This window comes from Stegodyphus dumicola, chromosome 10 (genome assembly GCF_044657685.1).
Source record: "Stegodyphus dumicola isolate Sdum_Otavi_A_Nest chromosome 10, ASM4465768v1".
Classification (NCBI taxonomy): Eukaryota; Metazoa; Arthropoda; class Arachnida; order Araneae; family Eresidae; genus Stegodyphus; species Stegodyphus dumicola.
Window position 1 is genome coordinate 4,918,730 of NC_140777.1, and position 21,405 is coordinate 4,940,134.

General features: G+C 30.3%; 1 long non-coding RNA gene across 3 annotated transcripts in view; it reads left to right on the forward strand.

Annotated features, from left to right (window-relative positions):
* LOC146994857 (uncharacterized) overlaps positions 1–21,405 on the forward strand; it is a 79,179-nt gene that overhangs the window by 18,311 nt on the left and 39,463 nt on the right. For 2 of the 3 annotated variants that reach the window (XR_015043273.1, XR_015043274.1), the window contains exons 3-5: positions 4,411–4,457; positions 17,246–17,361; positions 17,538–17,666. This is a non-coding gene — a long non-coding RNA (uncharacterized LOC146994857). Of the gene's footprint in view, positions 1–4,410; positions 4,458–17,245; positions 17,362–17,537; positions 17,667–17,746; positions 17,766–21,405 lie in introns of those variants that run through there. The other variant, XR_015043275.1, reaches the window with a different exon arrangement.

The following is a 21,405-nucleotide window of genomic DNA, read 5'->3' on the forward strand; positions in this document are numbered from 1 at the left end:
ATTAGGTCCCGATTCAAGGCAGTCATTTAACGAATTCGTGTCCTCTGTCCTTGAGCTAGCATCGTACACAATTCTTACCTTAGTAGTTTCACTAGGTCGTATCACTGCTCGGTGAGGCATAAAATATCCCAAATTTGTATCATTATTTGGACATTCCTCCACAATTCCTTCTAATATCTGGTTCTCAATTATATTTTAATATTCCCGAAAAATCTCCGGAGTTTTACTTAGTTTATTGTGAAAGTTTGCGAATCGTTTCTTAGCTACCTCAAAATTATTTCCTAGATTATTCGGACTGTATTTCCAGATTAAATTTGCCTCATATCTTCCGTTTTTAAACTGCAAATTTCTTTCAAACTGGTCTGTTTCGCAGTCAATATCGGAATAATCATCAGAATCATTAATTCCCATATGTTCTAATTCCCAAAAACCTTTTAAATCTTTCAACACAACAGTGTTTGTCATTACCGCTAAATTTTCAGAACAATTTTTGTTTGTTTTATTTTTCTGGATTCCTGCGGCAACCCAACCAAACACAGAACTGACTGCGTACAACCCTTCAGATATTTTAATTCTTTCAGAATAAACTACATTCCAGAATTCATCCCCTCCAATTAATATCTCAACATCTATTATTTTTTCTTGCACAATCGGCGATCTGCAACCCCATATGCTCCATGAAGTCTGCAATTTGTTTACTAGGCACACTGATGGACGCCGAGGAAATAACATCCGAGATCAAACATTCAATTTTTATTTTATTATTTTGTTTCCAATTCTGAATTTCGATTTCAACGACCGGATAGGAATGATTCATTGCCTTCGTCGCACCAAATGAATAAACAGAAAGTCTTTCATAACGGATTGGAGTAAGTTTTAAATGGTCGGCCAATTTTTTCGTTATAAAGGATCTGTGACTGCCTTGATCAAGAATTAATCTAGTTAATTTTGATTTATACTTAGAACAAGCATAAACTGTACAAGTTTGTAATAATATTTCCCTAGAATTACAGTCATTATTATTATCACCTTGAGGAACAGAAGCAATCAATTTTAAGTTTTGAACTTTATTTCTTTCCTCAGAATTCAAAGTCAGAGATTCAGTTTCATTTTTGGAATAACCTTGTTCCAACTTTTTGTTTACAAGGGATTTATTAGTACAAATCGATTCATTGTGATACATACCGCCACATTTATTACATTTAGTTTTATTTCTGCACCTTTCTGATGTATGGAATTTTTTAAAACAAGAAAAGCAGCAGTTTTCGAATCTTAGTTTCTTTAATTTATCAGAAACACTCACTTCGCATTTAAATGACTCGTGCAAATTATCACAAAAGATGCATTTTTGGTTAACTGCAGTATGAAATGCAGCCGTGGGTGTATTTTTTATATATTTTCTAGTTTCATATTTTGATTGATAGACTCGCGGAGGCACAGGATTTTTCCTTTCGCTTAATACTAGATTTGAAACTTCCCTGCATTCTATTTCCGTTTTAATAAATTGTGTTAATTCCGAAACTTCAACTTTATCTTTCGATCCTCTTTGCCGATTAAATTCCAAAACTAAATCGTCCGGAATTAATTTTAATAATATTGGAATTAATAAATGTCCATATGAGCCAGAAGTTACTTCTAAAGTTTCCAAATTACGAATCGAAACTTCTAATTCGTCATATAATTTACGTAAAGCCTTTACGTTAGCAGAATTTTTAACAGCTTCTAAATTGAGAATTTTATTCATGAATGAATTAATGATCAGGTCTTTTCGACCATATCTGTCCTTTAGTAATGCTACACAACTATCATAATTACTTTCTGTTAACTCAAAGCCTGACACAACATTCGAAGCTTGTCCCGTTAAGAATGTTTTTAAGTATACAAATTTTTGTATTTTTGAAAGCGTTTCGTTTTTATGTATCGAATTTTCGAAACTATTCCAAAATTCATTCCATTGTTTGGGGTCTCCCCAAAATTTATCAATCATTAATTTTGGTAATTTCAGCGTACTACTCCCACTAGAACTGGAACTTACATGCAAAATTCCATTACCACTAGACTGGTTTAAATCAGAACTTTGGGGATTCCTCGCTGGCGGTACTGCGGTAACCGCACCTAGAAACTGCTTAATTTGACTACAAGCAATTATACATTTGCCATTGTATTCTTCGCTTATACTACAATCTTCTTCAATTAAGTTAACATCAATTAACTCTTGTATTTCATCATCAAGCGTTCTCAAATTATTTTTCTTTTCGGTTAATAATTCAAACAATTCTCGTAATTCTTTAATCAAATTTTCATCCCCTTCAATTTTTAATTTATCTTCAATCACTTTAATTAACCTACTAACAGATGATCTCAATGTGGAACGTTTACGTTTCAATCTATCTAACTTCTCTTCCATTTTATTTAATTTAAATACACCCACGACAGCAATAATAAATACTTACTAATGTACTACAAATAATCACTAAATAATTAATTTAAGATTTCCCTACCTTTATTTGGAATTCCATTGTCCCTTGAATATGAAATATCCATTGAAATCGAAACACTTGGATCGAACACCTAAAATCTTCACAAAGCCTTAATTCCTTACGCCGATGCACCATCTAATAATTTTGTGCATCTCCAAGTCAGATAATGGTGGTTCAGTGGGTTTACTAATTTTAACACTTTTTCATTTTTAACAATATTTTAATTACTATATACAGAGCGTATTCTTAGGCCGCCGCCTTCAACATGAACAAACTTTATTCTCTTACAACTAAGCGAGCAACAGCGCCCTCTAGCCTTTTTCTTCAAATTACACAACAACTATACCTATGTTTATTTCTTGCACATGCTTCAAAATAATCTGAGTCCTGAATAAATAAACTTCCACATATACTTAAGGCTTTATCTAGGGCCGGCACTCGATACCGCCGTTACGTGATTGTTTTTCCATAACAAGGTATTTTATTTAGTGCCTTAAGGGAAATTAAGAATTGGAATTTTCAAGTGAAAATCTCCATATTTTATTATGGAAGAAAAAATCAAATTCGCATGCGTAAAGCATTAAAAAAAAAAAAAAATGTTTGTGGCTTTGGGGTCCAGATTTTAGATCATTCCGGATAATGGACGTCTGGATTTCGGACTTTGTACTGTATTTATTGTTCAACATAAGTAAAATTGAAAGGATTTCATCTGATTAATTTTCTGTAAAATTGTTTTTGGAAATGCTAAGTTAAAAATAGATGTGGAAACTCATTGAAGATCGTAACAAAATTTGGAAACCATAGTTACGGGTAATGTCTCCCTCCCCCCGCCAAAAAAGGATGTAAAATTTCAAAGTGCGGCCATTATATAAATTCATATGTGTCTTCAGAAATGTTTAATAAAAAACTAATATTTTTGAAGATATACCTAGAAATACTTCTACTTTTAAAGATGATCGTAAAAATTTTATAGGTTATAATTCAGATTTTTTTTCAAAAAATTTATAAAAATTGTTAAGAAATACAAATTTAAAAAATAAATCAGAAAAAGTGTGCAAATTTTATTTGGATTGAAACTAAATTTTGGATTGTGAAAGAAAGAATCAAGTAAATTTAATTTTAGAAAAATCAAGTAAATTTTATAAATATCTACCAAATTCAATTAACAGTGAGTAGCTAACATTTTAAGAGCTGATTTTTTAAAAAACTATGCATGATATTTTTACAAAATGTGGCATTTTGGCATAATTTGAGGTGTAGAATCGAAATATAGAAAAAAAATTGTATGTTTTTTCAGAAAAGTCTGATTTTGTGTTGAAGTTATACCTTTGTTAGAACAACTGTTAAGTCTTGTTTTTTAAATGTAAGAAAACTCAATCTGAATTTTGTCAATTGGCCCAGTAGATAAGGAGATATAGCTATCCCATTTTTCCCCTTTTGTGTGGTTTAAAATTTTAGTAGTTTAAAATAGTCCTTTAGATCTGAATATCTGGATGTTGCGAAAAGCGCAATATTGTGAATCCTTGTGTCCACTTCCTTGCATGAATGTTACTGATGTAACATTATTCTCTACACTTATCTACTCCTAACTGATTCATGATTACCAACTATATATATGTATGAAGGTAACCACCAAAATTTTAATCATGTTATTAAAATGATAGTTTAAATGTGCTAAATAAACCTTTTAATAAATTTCGGATTCTTGTTGAAGGAACATTCTTTAAAATAGTTAAATTATTTCTTAATTATTTTGTTTTTCATATAAAACTCTTTGAATAATCACATTTTTTATGACTTACAGCAATTTTTCACTTTCTTTCTAAGTAGCTAAGAATATTTAACGATTCCATGTTTAAATAACACCCATTCTTGTGGCATGTTTATGATTAATTCTTGCTATTAATTATAATTCCTTTTTTTCCTACAGTTACGAATGGCTTGAACTGAAAATGTAACTATCAAAGGAGCAGATTGGTAAGCATTTTAACTCTATATGCTTCCATTTTAATCATTTAACTTCACATCAAACTTTTTTTTCCTCCTTACTTATAATGAAACATTTCTGTATTATGATATCCTGTGCTTATCTTATTCCATTATGCTAATTATCATCAAATTGTATTAATTAAAACAACTATTAGATTCATATCATACCTGAATATTTTGCTAAATACTTGCATCTGTGTAGTGTGTTTCTTAAGGTAATACTGATTTATAATTTCTTCCTCGGAGAAAAGAAATTAGTAAGACATGTTTCTCAAAAACTGTTTTTTAAGGCATTTATCCCCTTTTTATTCAAAGTAATTAATGGTTTTTTGTTTTCTAAATGTCATTAAATGTTTGATTTGTAGTCGGTTTCATGCTTTTGAGTTCCATTGGCTGTAAAACATGCATTAATTTTATTAAAACATTTTTCTGATTTTGGTATAATGAAAAAATTATGTAAAGCCATGTAAAATCCATGTAGTATTACATGCTCGAAGCTTAGCATTTTTTACCCGATTATTATCTTTTCAACATGATTTTCAGAACTCTTAATTTTAAGCTGTTTGAATTGCTTGTAGAGTTGTTTAGTACTTTAATTTTCCTGTTGGCCATTTTTCGTAAACAGAAACTCACCAAACGCATAAAATTTTTTACTTTGATTTCATGTAACCATGAGTAATCCTTGATGAGCCTAGTTTTGTTATTGAATATAATAAATTAACAACTGTTCCTCTTTCTATCTTTCATTCTGTATTTTTAATGTATTTTTAGCTGGTTGTCCATACCTTTGGATATTGGACGTCCAGATTTCAAACGATGTATTGTAATACAAAAACATTTCAAATGATGCTAATATTTGGCACTTTTAAATTTTTAAATCCAGTTTAGTATGTAAGTCCCTCTGTCCCTGTAGTTAAATTTAGGAAAATTTTTATACTCACAAAAAATAAATTGCTGCAAAAATTGAGCAATTTATTTCATTTTAAAATTGGAGATTTTTGGCATCATTTTTGGCTTGCCTTGGAGTATAAATTTAATTAAAATGATTCAACATGGATTTTTCCCTTCAATTGTAGTTCTATGAAGTCTTTTTGAGAATACTATATAATAAAAATTTTTCTTACTGAGTGAAGGAATGAAAAATTCAGTGGAAAGTACAAAATCTGGATGTCCGATACCCGGAGTGATCTAAAATCCAAATATTTCGATCACCAGCAACCTTCCCCTCTCTTCACTTTGTCATTTTTTATGCTTACAAATTTTATATTTTTTCATAATAATGCAGCAAAATTGACGAAGGTATTTCATTTTAAAATTTGAGATTTTTGGCAAAAAATCTCAAATTTTAAAATGAAATATTTTGAAATATTTAAAATGAAATATTCATGATTTTTGGCCTTAAAGTATAAATTTAATTAAAATGATTCAACATGGATTTTTCCCTTCAATTGTAATTCTGTGAGGTCTTTTTGAGAATACTATATAATAGGAAATTTTCTTACTGAGTGTAGGAATGAAAAATTCAGTAGAAAGTACAAAATCTTGATATCCGATACCCGGAATGATCTAAAATCCAAATATTTCGATCACCAGCAACCTTCCCCTCTCTTCACTTTGTCATTTTTTTATGCTTACAAATTTTATATTTTTCCATAATAAAATATGTGGAGAATCCTAATTTGTAATATCATTTTGGCACTGATGCCAACCTGGCGAATAATTGTTTTTTGCTTGCAAAATTTTCAGAATTTAGACAGAAGCTTGGCAGTGGAATTTCAGACCCACAGAGACTGCATTGAGCCACAAAATGTCTAGCACTGGCCCTGGATAAGCCTCAGCAGAGTTCGTATGGTCCTTAAAGAGTCCTTAGATTTTTTTGGAATCTATTTCTGGTCCTTAAAAGTTATTGATTTCGACCAAATTCGGTAGGAAGTCCTTAATTTGAATTCCTCGCATTCATATTCATATTCATATTCATATGCCAAGCCCTTATGAATTCACATTCATAAGGGCTTGGCAGTCGGTAATAATTGTAAATTTTATGCTAATTAAGAACTGTTTTAACCTATCTAACATCCATACGATTGCTATTAACTCCAATTTGCTGGAATGGTACTTCTTCTCTGCTTTTGTTGTTTTCTTGCTAATGCAACAAAACAAGATTGCCATTTTCCATCTTCACCATGTTGCATACTTCGGCACAAATCGTCTGAAAAATCCAGTTAGACCCGAGAACCTTCGCACTTCGTGTATATTCTTTGGTTCTGGAAATTATGTTATGGCTTTTATTTTTCAACAGTCTGGTCTTACACCACCTTCGTTTTGTAATAAAACCCAAAAAATCAACTACTCACAAATTCGCATGTTAATAATTTCAAGATTAAATTTGCCCATCTTAGGCATTCTAGTACCTCTTGTAATTTGAAAATCATCTCTTCCCAAGATTTTGCAGGAATAAGTATATCATCTACATAACGTAACACCTTAGTATTCAACAAGGGGCCTAGGACATGCGACTTTTGATGCTGAAACTGAGCAGGAGCATTTGCAAACCCAAATGTCATTCTTTCGGACTGTCCTGTTTCATCAGGAGTACTGAGCGTTGTCTTCAATGTCTTCTTCTAAACAGTATTTGCAAATAGCCATGGATTAAATCCACAGTAGTGTAAATTTTACATCCTCCTAAACACTCTAAACTATCAAATATTCGAGGGAAAGGGAACTTATCTTTTATTGTCTAATTGTAAAGTCTGCAGTAATCAATCACCACTCAATGTTGTCCGGTTGTTTCTTTACTAGTAACGCTGGATAAGCATAAGGGGATCTAGTTTCGGAAACTATCCCATTATCTTTCCATTTAGCAATTTCTTTTATCACATTATGTTCAGCTGTATTTGCTTTGTAGGGGCGAGAAGCTACAGGCTTCCTTCCGTCCGTTTCCTTGATGTCCATTTTTATTACATCCATGCATCCTAATTCATTTAAATTAAGAGCAAAGCAATCTCTAAATTCATTTAATAACTTCAAGATATCAGTTCTTTCATCAGCAAATTTTATATCAGCTATCTTAATTGGTTGAATATTTTGAGAAATAGAATATACATGGTTTTGTTCATCATCTTTGTTTATACTAGGCATATCTATTTCCTTTAATTCCCAATCTTCTGTTATATCTATTACCCTGGTTTCCTTTTAATCTGCAATTGTGTCCTGTGTTCATAACTGGGAATATTTACCCTACCAATTAGTAACTTCCTTTACTGAATCCGGACTTCCATGTGTGTTTTGAAATAATATCAGTTCATGATTTATATATGGGGTTACAGCATGCACAAAGTTTATCCTGTTACTTCCATTGGTTTCTTAGCATATAACATTCATAGCATTGGTTTCTTAATGTGTTCACACTCCATTTCGTTTTTCAGTTGCACAAATGGAATTTTATTAGGGTATCGTATGTTAGACATATCACTTTATTGTGACATAAGCCAACCCTTATGTTAAAATAATGACATAAATGTTGGCTGCATGGCATGTATCGGGAGAGATATTTATAAATTAAAATATCTCTTCTGATACATGTCATGCAGCTGTGTCTGATCATTTAGGATAAACAAATTTGGGGTTGTTTTGATTTTTGTTGATAAACCTGAGCTTTAACACGAGGTCACTGCAGATGTGGGATATACATTCTCGATTCCAAATATTTTTTTTTTTTCCCTTTCCGTTTGTATCGGCAATCGTAATTTCGAAGACGGAAGTCTTCATTAGAATAGTACTGCATCCCGTATCTATAAAACATTCAATAGACTACTTTGATCTTTTCTTTTATCATTCATAAATTCTTTGCGACTCTTTGTGTGGCCCTCAGGGTTTCTACAATCCTTAAGAGTCCTTAGATTTTTGGAATCAATTTTTGGTTCTTAAAAGTCCTTAATTATGGCCAAAATTAGCAGAAGGTCATTAATTTTAATCATCTGAAATTTCTCTCTGTTTTTACGACTGCCATTTTGAAATTAGCATTTTGGAGGAATGTTTTTGGCGATTCACTGCTGTATATATGGTTATCTTTTGAATGCGTTCATGAGTTACAATTTGTTTCTATTTCTAATATAAATGATGGGATACTCGAGTTTCTAAGCAAGAAGTGAAATATAAGCATTTCGAAATTCATTTTTTCTAATAAAGAGCTCTTAAACAACTTTTCACTTTTGGAAATGTGAATTCTTTTATAAAACGGTTCTAAATTTGGCGACTTTTCAACATTTTGGCGATTTTAAGCTTAGTTTCTATAGAAACTTTTTAATTCCGAGATTTGAGGCTTTTTCGACGTTTTTTTTAAAGCATTGATAAATTTCAATAAAATGATGGTAATATATTGAAATATTTAAAAAATAACATTAAAATAAAACATTTTTATTTTTTGGTGTCATATTATAAAGTTTCATTTTGGCAACTTATTATACAATATTTTGAATCTGAAAAATAAACTAGGTATAATGCTATAAAGCACAATTTACGAAACAGCTCTTAGCAAAAGCAAAATTAGTTATGTAATTAATTAAACATGTCTTGTTTTTAATTTTTTCTTAGTAAGAGTTTTTCCCATGTAATTGTCTCAGAATATTCAAAATTCTCAGAATGTGCATCAGTTTTCTCTATAAAATTAATTTTATACTTCTTCCCTCCTCCTTTTTTTTTTTTTTTTTTTCCCCCCAAAAAAAAAAATTATTTCTGATTTTTTGCTGTTACAGAAATGGTAGGGATAATTTTTTTTAGCGTTTTAGACATTGCAGTTTAGAAGGATTTGAAGGCAAGATTTATAGACCCACGATTCTAGAAGATTTAAAAAATGTCTCCATGGTATCAACACGTAATGGATGTATTTTACAGAAAGTTTGCAATGAGTTTCTTACTTTTTAGAGAACATCTGGAAGAACAACAACAACAAAAAAATATATAATATCTGAATGTTTTACTTCTGATATTAGAATCTTAACATGTTTATCTTCTCTTTATTTTCTCTACTTTTCACTAGACACAAGCATGTAAAATATCAAAAATGCTTCTAATCTTTTCACATGGGCAGGCATTATAGAAAGGGATTTTTTTATTCATAAAGAAATTGAAAACTTGCAATTTAAAAGATTAATCTAATATGTCTTAATATACCATACACATAGGCAATAAAATTGCAACCATTTGCTCTCGTAATTTTGTGTTTGTTATGTTTCCTTTTTTAACCTTTTTTGTTACTCGGATCTCGGGCTTTGGTTTCTCGGTTGTTTAAATATTAAGTCTTTTCAGGTAAATTTTGAATTGTGGTTTTCCTTGTGTAAATTTTGAGCATGGCCGGCTCGGTGGCTTCTCGTTTTTGTGTTGGACGGGCCTGTCCCGTTTTGGCCATGTGGCCGATTTAAATCGGCTAGGGGGGCCGGGGCTGCGCCCATGCAAAATACAAAATACACATAGGCATTTTCCCACTTGATGCAATCTCTTTGGATATATATTCTGTTGCCTAGTGCCTTTCTAAATGCTTCCAATGCCAGCTCTAAATTCTAAAAGTTTTGCCATTTCTAGATTTTGTTGTTTGGTGTGTCATTTAATTCTAAAAATTCTGCTACATCAGCTCTGTAACTGGCCTTTACCATATATATTTCACATTTCTTCTGAGTATTCACGTTACTAAAGAAATAAAATTAGCCACTTTTTCTGTACATTCTAAATGCATTTAGTGTTTTTTAGAATAACAGAAATCCTTAATTAAATCCAAAAATTCTAAAATGAAAAGGAAACGTGTTGAAGAAAGAAATTGAATACATAAAGAAAATTATTCTTCAAAGATACGTGCAGTTATTATTATGTAAATTACCCAATTATTTATGATTTCAGCCTTTACTATAATTTTCCATTTCTATTTCATTATATGGTAGAGTTACTGAGCCAGATTAAATTAAATTGTATAATCTTTGACCACTAATCCACATTTTTAGTTTGAATTTGACTGTTCTTGTTTAATTACGTCATTGTGATTGACTTTGTTAGCATCAGAACATGCCTTTATGTTTGTTCGAAGTTCTTTTTAAATAAGAGGCTTATTTAAACCTTTGTCTGATATTGTAGTTACTTTCAGACATAGTGATAATTTGCTTCACATCTATCGGGGTTTGGGACTATTTAACTTTTACCAAATCAAGTAAACTCTCATAGGTACATGATGGAGTGGTTGACAAGTTAGGAGATAAAGCACGCAGAAACTAGTGAGAGCATTGGTTTGCATATTGAGGCAAATCTTTAATTATTGTTAGAAAAGATGCTTAAAGAGAAGGAAATCGATATAAATTAGCCAAAATGTTTTTGAGAAGTCTTCAAATTAAAATGACGGATAAATATTAAGTGTTATTGTTACAAAACATAAGTGTTTTGTAGCTTTTAATGTGTAATTATTCTAATATCATTTAAGAATCAGTGTCATAAATTACATGTATTTTAAACTGTGAAATTTTATTAGATTTTGATTTTAATAGGGCTTTTTTAACAAATATTGTTAAAAAATAATAATAGTGGCCATGTAAATCCATAATGACTAAGGTTACCTATTTACCTAATTTAATTATTTATAACTAACTGCTTACCCTTAAAAATTATCTCTACATATTAAAGCGAATTATTTCCTTTCATTAATATTCACTGTGGTTACAAGATAAAACACAGAAATGCATAAATTCAAGTAAAACTTATTCTTTGCATCTAGTAAGACTTAAAATAATACAAAATAAGTTATTACCTCTGGTGCTTGAATGGCTTATTGGAACCTGAAAGTATATTAACTGTGTTACAATCCCTGGAATTCTGCACAAAGCTATGACACTAACTGCATCAAACAGAGTCTAAATAACTTTCAACACTTGCTAACCGTGCCTACACCAGGTCTTTCGAGTTTGTTCTAATTAGCAGGTCTCTCTTTAGACAAGCAGTAGCGGTGATAACATTCAGTCTTTTGTTATGAATCATGCTGATTATGATCTTTCTTCTCATTTTAACTTATGCCATTTGACATAAAATCTACCTGCTATTTACTAAACCTCTAGACCAGCAGTTCTCAACCTTTTGACTAATGTGTACCATCTAAACAAAAATTGAAAACCTTTAGTACCACCACTACAAAGTACTACTACCACCACCAATCTTGAACAAAGCTCAGATCGCATAAATTTACGAGTGTTAGAGAAAAAAACTCAATTAGGATGTTGGGATTTTAATTTTTGAAATAAATAGTTAAAAATATTTTTCTTCTTTGTGTACCACCTATTTTTTTTCTTGCATACCACCGGTTGAGAACCTTTGATCTAGACTTATCAAGTATGTGACAAAATAACACATAAAAAAATCAACATACAGCTAACTATTAGTAAAACGTAAATGTCACTTATCATCTTTCAAATATGTCCAACCTATTATAAGTGTAAAATATTTAATGCTACTTGATAAACTGCATGAACTTTATTTTATTCTTAAACTTATTAATAATTATGTTAATTCATGTTTAGTAATAATGCATACTACTTGGGGATCTATTTTATTTTTAGGATGGTATTACAAAAGTGAAATTCAGGCATAGAATAATATTTTTAATTGAATTTATTCAGTTCCCATTTGCTCATAGGTCCTTAATTTTTTTCATTAATGGTCCCTAAAAGTGCTTAATTTCCATGTGCAGAAATGTGTACGAACCCTGAGTATACTTAATTTCAGAAAAAATTTTCTAGCATTGAAAAAATATTAAATTATCTATTACCTTTAAATTTCTAAAGCAATATTAGAAATTTGTGCCAAATGAATCACTGAATCTCAAACCCTAAGTAATGTATTTACTCACTTATTTCTTCCTAGCTTTCTTTTTATCACAGGCTTCTGAAATTTTTAAAATTATTTACCTAATTTTCACCTTCCTTCAGTCTTTCATACAGTGAGTTTCCCTTAAATTTTAAAACATTCATTCATGTAGGTGTCGTTTTCATCTTAATAACTAATTTGCCTTGGATTTTGGGTGCATGGGCTCTGATTAATAAAAGAATAACAGTGAACAGCTTCAAGAAAAATGGGGCTATCTAATGCTGTTCGTGCAGTATTCCTTTTTTTTTTTTTTTTAATAATATATATATATATATATATATATACTAATTTTATCATCTGAAATGGAGAGGGGAAAATTAGGAAACAATTTTAACTTCCAAAGAAAATTGTAAAGTAAGAATATAAATGCAAAGTAATCATGGATAAGCTACTAGTAACTATCATAATTTTATTTCTTTAAAAAAAACTTGCATTTCAATAAGAATCCACATAATTACAACATTTAATAAGTTATCTCATTTCTACTTCTCTATAACTCTGATTTCTCCCATTCTTGCTGTCATCTTTGCTACTCATTAGGCCTCAAATCTTATATAAATAATTAGAGAATTTGACTATGCAGCTGATGTGGCAAAATTGCAGAGTGAGTATCGATTGGTGCTTGCTCACTTTAAGGGTAATTTTTTGTATTAGGCTGGCATAAAATCCAACACTTAGATATGACAAGGTTCAGCATGGCCTTTGCAGGTAATAAGCAAAAGTTTGTCTTTCTTAGCATGACAAAAACAATGAGTATGTGGACGAATCCATTTTAAAAGTTTGAAAAATTATTGCATGTGGTAAGACAGACTGAATGGTGATGACTTGCATGCTTCAGAAGATGACACAAACTGCAATTTTAGAAGTAGTAAATGCTTTGAGATGTAGGGAATAGCCCTGGACAATAATAGCAGTGGATGAAATTAAAAGCAGAGGGAAGCAGAAATGAAATTATCTTATTAGGTACTGAAATGCTAATATTACAAATGCATTAAAGTAGGTTTCTTTTAAATAAATAATTAGTTACAAAATCCTTAAATATGTTTTATTTGGTATATTCTTACTGTAATCACGTCTTTCAAAATTAAATTGATAGAACAATTTTCCTCTCTCGATTTTCTTACTATAAAATTAATAAAAAAAAGGGAAAAAATTCTGTGAGTAAATATGGTAATACCTCTATCTCCCCACATATATAAACATGTATCTTCATGAAAAAAATCTAAGGAAAACAAATGACATTTATCTTTAAAAAATTATTTCAGTAAACAGGATGAGAATTAAGTTTATTTTTAGACTTATGTTATATGAAATATACTCAATTGAAATAAATTAGAAAATTAAATTCAAATAAATTTTAAGCCAAATTATGTATTTAAATCACAGTAATTTAGTTGTAGTAATTAATATTAATAAAAAATAGCGTATTTCATTCAGAAAAGTATAAAAAATTTTCTAAAAAATTGCAAAAATTACCAACATTGGGGTTTATCTGATAATTTTCAAATTTATTCCTTCGTTTTGCATTTAGAATTATAATTTTAATTTTTCACAGAAATTTGTTTTCAGCTTAAAAAAAAAAAAAAAAAAAAAAAATTCACTTGTCCTAGTAGATAGAGTACATTTTTGTTCTTTTTGAAATATTCCAGAATTTCTACTTTACCAAACAGAACATTTGAATTTATATATAAAATTAACATTACAAAGTTAAACTCAGATCAGAAACTGCATAAAATTTAACTAATAATTATTACCAGTGTTATGCAAAATACTATTAAATTAATTAATAAATTAAGAGTGATATTCCACATCTACAAAGTTTGTAAATTTTATGTTTAAATATTTTTTTAAATAAATATTTTTAAGAAAGGTCCCTTGGAATACTGGACATTCTGCAACTGCAAATTGCTTAAATTATAAATACACTTCAGGTCTTTCATACCGTTGCTTTTCTTTTTGCATTAGCAATAACAGAAGCAAGAAATATTACCTTCAGTTACTGTATAGGTATTTTCTCCCTCCTCCCATCATGCCTTTGTTATGTAATGATAGCACACTCGATGCGTATTCGAGAGGTCTAAAAATATCTAAAAATCAGACCCTTCTAATTTTCTTTTATTTAAAAGATATTTGCATTCTACATTAGTTGTTACTAGCAAATCATTGGATAACTAAATGCCAAGCTGTAAGTAAACTAATGTAGCTTACAAATATGTAGAATTTTATATCTTGCATTAACTTAAAAGTACAGTTTTTTGCATATTTGTATAATTTGGTTTGCTGGAACATGGCAAAGCATGTAAAGCTAGTTGCCTAAAGGGACGCATGTACTTATGGAGGAATTTATAAGGAAAAGTGGCTTGAATTGACATTGTATTTATGTATGTTTATATTGTTAATTCTAAAATTAATGTTTTATTAAAAAATTATTATTATTAATTGATTTTTAATACTGACATACACATACAGAATGGTTTAAAATTCCACATAGTCACAATTTGTTTTTTTAAAAGAAGTTACTTTATGATTTGCATGTTATATTATATGTTTAAAACATTATAAATATGCAATGGCAGTTACAGAGTTTAATAAAACTTGTAGTTTATAAAATATTAATGAAATGATATTCTGGGGAATAAAGTGCAATATGTTGTTTTTGTTCACAACTACCGTTACATTAATGGAGCGCTAGGCATAAATGGGTTAACGTATTGCTAGAAAAATATTTTAGGTCATTTTCACTTTTTCCCTGTTGATATTAATATACTAAAATATATAGAATAACGAAGTTGCCCCTAGGCAGGAAAACAAAACATTACGAAAATTATCATATGATAAATTTTTAATCAAATGTAATTACTTCATTTTGGAATTATAAAATTTTCATACGAAATTAATACGATATCACTGTTTCAATTAATTACTGCTGGTTGTATAAAAAATACTGGTTATAAATAAAATGGTCAATTGAAGGCTGAATTTATTGGATTCACAATCACAAATACTATTATTAAATCTATATTTAGAATAAGTATTTTGCACTATATTCAATGTAGATAGTGCATGTGCTTGCTAGATACTCGTTCTAGTACAAATCATCCTGCCGTTAGACCAAAGAATATTTATAGAACACATATTCTTTGGTTAAGTATAAAGAATAGAATACATATTACGAGCATCTTAAATAGAATACATATTATGGGTATTGATATGTACTAGTAGCAAGGGCTAAATGTTAAAATACTGGATCAATATATATAACAGTGTAAAGTGCATAAGAATTATCCATAAAATAAATAACAATACTTCAAACAGTAATTATGAAAGATTTACTTAACGCTCAGGAACGTTACAAACACACAGGCAGCCATGTATATATCTGCTACTATCTTTAAAGTAATTATTGTTGTTTTCTCCTGATTGGCTGAGATCCCCCCGCTCCGCTCTCCAATCGGTTACCTGATCCAAGTGTTCCAAACTGAAACCTTAGTCTTTGCCTGTAAGTGTACTCTTAAATCGTCTGCTTCCAACACAGTTATATTTCGGTCTGTTTACGTTTCAGGAAATTCTCATGTAACGTTTTAATTTCTGTAACTTTACAAAACTTTTGCCTGTAAAGAGCGACCTTTTTTTTTTTTTTTTTTTTTTTTTTTACAGTGTGCAATTTAAAAACTTTTTAAACAATTTGAGGGGGATATGAACACATAGAACAGTCATTTGTATGGGATAAAATTTCACCTGTTTTATAAAAATAGTTTTGTAAAAAAACAAGTTTCAAAACTACATAAATAGTTTAATTTTTGTGTTAATTTTGAATTATTGCTTTTAAATTAATTAATTAATTGGTAGTTATTATTTTACATTGAATGTTTAAAACTGATATCGTTTGTAATAAAACTCGAATGTGCTTGGAACGAAAATAATTTTAATAAGTTGTGAGTACTGTACTACGTAAAGATTTTTGTCGATATAGTCTATATGTGTGTGTAATGGAAATTATATATAATAGAAATTCTACAAGATTTTGTATACGAGATCTGCATTTTGCAAAATTTTATATTGATCAGTATTTTTCAGAATAATATCCATAGAAATGCATATTAATTAAGAATCTTTTTCCTAACTGAAATTTTATTTTTAGTTATGTACAAATATAAAAATTTTGTTTTTTCATTTGTGTACAGCTCCTCATTAGGATCTCCGATTTTAATATCGAATATCTTTATCAGTTTTGTTGTATGAGATTCAAGCATTTTTTTTGTTTTATTCTGAAATTTTTCAAACAAGTATAGGAACTGGAGGGAGATATGAAAAGTAAAATTTCATAATTTTTACCAAATTGATGTCTTTCAACTTTAAATTGCAAAATATGAACACTTGCATCATTTTAAACAGTTTTGTAGTTGGAAGTATATGTGTACAACCCACACAAAAATAAAAGCCAGGTAAGGACTTTTCAGGGCACAGAGCATTAAACCGTTATGATACAGCTATTAATTATTATAAGAAATAATGGTTAGAAAATTGTATACTTAAATTATGCTTTCCAAAAACAGAGGTGCTAGATCATTAAGGCAGGGAAGAACGCTCGTGTTGTTTTCATTTGATGGTATATTAATGCTTATAATAGAAATTGTTTTGATTTATAAATAAAGAAAGATTTACTTATTCATGAAATTTGTTACATTGAAAAAATTTTTTAATAAATTTTACTTTTATGGTAGAAATCTGAATAATTTTTCTTTTACTACTACTGAGTTCAATAAATCAGTTTAATTTTAAAGTTAGAACAAGTATATTTTCCTTTATAGATTATATGAAACAATTCTTTTATAGAATGGTTTTTTTTTAAAAATTTCTTAATTACATTTCTTCCTCAGATAAGAGAATAAATTTTCGTGTGTGTTTAAAAGATCTTTGTGAAACGGAGAAAGCGAAATGTTTGCCATGCAGCCATTTTTATCCTAAGGAACGTATTCTTCAGTGGTTTAGAATGGTAAGTAAATGCCATCCTCGTTTAAAGATAAATGTATGTGGATATTGTTCATACATCTGCTTGCATATGCAATCTCATGTATTCAATGTATTTTGTCTCTGTTCTCCCATAATTTTTTTAACCATGCTTAAGTATATTTTATTTATTATTTTGTATAATTTAAATCTCAATTACAGAATGGTACTTGTCCCTTGTGCAGAAAATCTGCGGCAGCCTTCTGAAGCGGGAACTGAAACTGTTATGATGTTTCGAACAAGACTTGTATATATAAGAATTACTTCAGTTATTGGCCTTAACTTTTCCATGTAAATAAATTTTTTATATTTATCGAATACTTTGAAATTCTTTTATAACTGCATTCATTTAAACTTCGTTTCCCTTTCAGAAAGAAAGAAAAAAGTCCATATTAGACCTAAAACTGCAGTATCCAATAATGAAAAACAATAATGTGAAAAGTCTAAAATAAAGTTAAAAAGAAGTGGTGGTACTTAAAGAAATCTGCTCAAAAGTGTTGCTGCAATTTCAAAGAGAACAACATCGTTAATAAACTGTTCTGGTGTAAAAATTTAAATGTATTGGGTTTTAATGAAAGTTTTCTGCCACCACAAATATCGACTGCACAGACAGTTCACGTTGGCGTACAGACACTTATGCCTGTAGTACAATTGCCAATAATGGGAAATATTTAGTAATTTTTGTTATTTCTACAATTTTGCATAAAATTGCATTTCTTATCAAATTTATTGATTCATTTTGTATATTATTGCTTAAGCCACAGATAATTTAACAGACTCGCCTCTAACTCTCCTGTAAGTGTTGTATCAAATTAAAAAAACACTCCATGAATTCAGATCTGGGTATGCAAGGCCATTTTTCGTTCTATATAAAACTACCGGGCTTCCGTAGGAGTTGCTAATCGGAACAATTATTTTATTTGCCAGCATCTGTTTAATATGCTGTTCCAGGATTTCTTCCTTCACGTGGTCTTATCGCTAAGATCACACCTTAGACCGGACTGGGGGAGTGTTTCCTACATCTGTCTCGTGCTGCACGACCTGACAGAAACCAGGTTTCTCATCGAATAATTTACAAAATTTTCTTACCAAATTTTTCATTTTCTTTTTCTCCTCTTCCTGAAGATGGTTGAGGTCAACATCTGGCATGGCCCGCTCTTCTTCTTCAACAGTATCCATCTGGACCTGTAAAATAGAGTTCTTAAAATTAAATTTTGCACTTGCTGTGCATTAAAAGTCAACCTCCAAAATAACTGAAGTTAATAGGTCTTTCACTACCAGAAAATTAACTTTTCATATCTCATTCTTTGTTTGCATGTGCAGCCTTACTTTTCCAATGCAGACAACACTGTTTTCCTTAGGCAGCAATTTCCCTTTGTCTTGTAGTTTTAAACTATCGTAATGGCGAAAATTCCTTTTAAAGAAGTCTTGCTCCAAAAAGCTGCATTGCGCTGCAGTGTCCAGTAAGGCAGTAGTAGGGACGTTGTTCAATAAAATATGAATTTCCGGCAAGGAACAATTTTTGTATAACTACCATATTTAATTTAATTTCCAATGTTTTTTTTTTTTTTTTCCCCCTGTTGTTCCAGGGGTTGACCTGGCCCTCTTCTCGGCTGCCCTGATCAGTTTAAATCCCTTGCTTCTGCAGCTTCTTACTGTGATCTCCAAATACTTTCGACTAACCCGTCTTCTTGTTATCTTCTTTTTCAGCTTTCCCCGCCTGCCAGTAAGAATTCTGCTTACTTTGAGGTTTCTGTTAAGGCGAAAACCTCGAATACTGGCGGAAGTTTTCTGAACATGTGTTTTCAGCAGCTCATTTACTTTGGAACTTCACAGCCAGCTGAAATAGGTTTTCCAAGGTCTGGCCATTTTTCTACCTCCGGGAAATCTTGAATCGACGGCAGCAGGCTAGGCAAAATCACTTTGATTAATTCCTTATCTGGCTTTTTTCCATACAATAAATTAAATATTTTAATTTTTCAAAGAATAAAGTCCATCAAAGCTTCGACGCTTGTCTGATATTTACTAACTAGCTCTGCCTCCAACTTTGCTCGGTTCCCTTGAACGAGCAATACCCTTGAACCTGATACCCTTGAACCGATACCCTTGAACCAACTCAGGGCCTGGCATTTTAGGTTAGCTGTAGCAAATGTAACTTTCTGCAGCTGGTTTTTGGGATGTAAAGTAAAATGCTGATTCAGCTGCTCTAAGAAAGTCATCATGGAACATTGGCCATCGAATGTTATTGCTAGCTTCATAGCTGCTCACATGGTTTCTACGATGAAACATAATCCCTCCATAAGGTTTGCTGGTGACTGCAACATTTGGAAGGTCTTCATTTTCCAACGGCATGGTTCATCAAAAATGCTTAGGGCATCACTGTAGGTTTCCTTGCTTTTATCTATTAACTAAGTGTTGAAAAACCTAGTGAACTACTAAGTGAATAATTGCTCAAGTCTAAAAATAGAAACTTAAACTCAAGAAGGGTTAATTATCCTTTATTGCTCAAAATAAAATTGGTCCTTTTCTCAGGACGTACAACAAAGCCTTAGGCTTAACTCAAAAATGTAAGAAATAAGAACTTAGCTAATGTCTAACTAAAGAGATTTAGCCAAAGCTAACACAGTTTCTAAGTTGGCTTCTAATATTAAATTAGCTAGCGAAGCTATCAAGGGCACGTAATACGGGAGCATAGTAACAGCTTAGAGAGACGTAAGCAAACACACGCTATTCAGGAATTCTAATTCTCTCTCTCGAAGTCAGTGGAACATCGACTTAAATAGTACTCCTTGTAATTTGTATTTAACATGATTCTAAAAACTCAAGCTGAAGCTGCAAGAGACAGGAGATTAGCTTTAACTTAAAAATAACTGTTATAAAATTAGGATATACCTTGCAAGTGCTTAAATTTTGAAGACGTAAAAGCAGCATTTCTATCACTTAAAATTTTCTTTGGTATTTGAATTTGAAAAATTTGTCTTAAACAATTTGTATAAGAATCAGTAGTTACACTTTTGGAAACAAAAGTCCAAGTATACTGAATAGCATGGTCGATAATAATGTTAAGTTTTTAGTAGAGTTATAATAATTTAATCCACCAACAGTATCAATAGACAATATTTCAAAAGGTTCCTCAAGGGATGGTAAAAATTGTATTAACCCAATTCTTTTTTGTTACTTTTCTTATTAAACTGACATACTTCACAATGTTTACAGTAATTTCTAACATCTTGAACAGTTCCTGGTCAATAATTGAAGAGATAATAAATTTGACATTGAGGACACAATATCACCAAATTGTAAGTGAAACCTTTCGAGTAATTTAGTTCTGAGAGATATGGGTATTACAATTTTATATAATCCTTGTTTTTTAGTAATTAATACATCATTAATTTTCTTATACTTAGGATTAGAGACATTATCTAAATTTTGATGTTCTTTAATTTCTTCTAATGATAATAAATTAACCTGCAAACTTAAATGTTGACAAATAAGGTTTCTAGTTAACGTATCAGCTTCAACATTAGTAAAACCTTTTTTGTACTTAATATCAAAGTCATACATAGATCATTTCGAAGACCATCTGAATAACCTACCTGTAGGATGTTTAATATTATTAAGCCAAACTAAAGCAGCATGATCAGGATGTACAGTGAAATGATTATCATGTAAATAATAATAAAAATTATCTATGGCATCAATAATTGCTAAAAATTTTGATTCAGTAATTGCATAATTTTGTTCATAAGACCTTAATTTTCTAGAATGGGAAGCAATTGGATGTAGGTTAACATCTGGATCTTGTTCTAAAACTGCACCAGCAGCTTCTTTAGATGCATCTAAAAATACATGACAGGGATATTTTGGATTAAACAAAGCTAGACTGGGTCTTGAAATGAACACATCTTTTAATTTTTGAAAAGCTATTTGACAGTCGTTAGTCCACTTATAAGGAGTATCTTTTTTAAGTAAATTTGTTAAAGGAGCTCTAATTATTGCATAATTTTGAATAAATTTATGATATACTTTT